The sequence below is a fragment of the Triticum urartu genome, unplaced genomic scaffold (assembly GCF_056163025.1).
Source record: "Triticum urartu cultivar PI428250 unplaced genomic scaffold, HENAU_Tu73 scaffold424, whole genome shotgun sequence".
Lineage (NCBI taxonomy): Eukaryota > Viridiplantae > Streptophyta > Magnoliopsida > Poales > Poaceae > Triticum > Triticum urartu.
This window is the reverse complement of record NW_028260604.1, coordinates 34,444-35,000: the sequence shown is the minus strand read 5'-3', so window position 1 is coordinate 35,000 and position 557 is coordinate 34,444.

Genomic DNA, 557 nt, shown 5'->3' with positions numbered 1-557 from the left:
TATTAGAAAGAATGTACCCTTCTATCCAAATCCAATTTGCATCGATAAAATAAATCCAAATTCCAGTAGTAGATGAATAATTGCAAATTTGTGTGTGTACGAGATTAGAATAACTTCAAAATAACTGACATAATTTTGTATTTTTCCTGATCAGAAAAATACATGAAAAAGAAAGGAGGTAGAAAAATTTTTGGATTTATGGTTAAAGAAGAAAAAGAAGAAAACAGGGGTTCTGTTGAATTTCAAGTATTCAGTTTCACCAATAAGATACGGAGACTTGCTTCACATTTGGAATTACACAAAAAAGATTTTTCATCGGAAAGAGGTCTACGAAGACTTTTGGGAAAACGTCGACGTTTGCTGGCTTATTTGGCAAAGAAAAATAGAGTACGTTATAAGAAATTAATCGGTCAGTTGAATATTCGGGAGCAGTAATTTAATCGTTCAAATTTTTTTCTTGTTTTATTATTTTTTTAGTAGTCTTATAGTAGTCTTAGATTTTTCATTTTGATGAGCCTCGCTTTGAGGAATTCATGGAATAATCCATTTTCATGGAA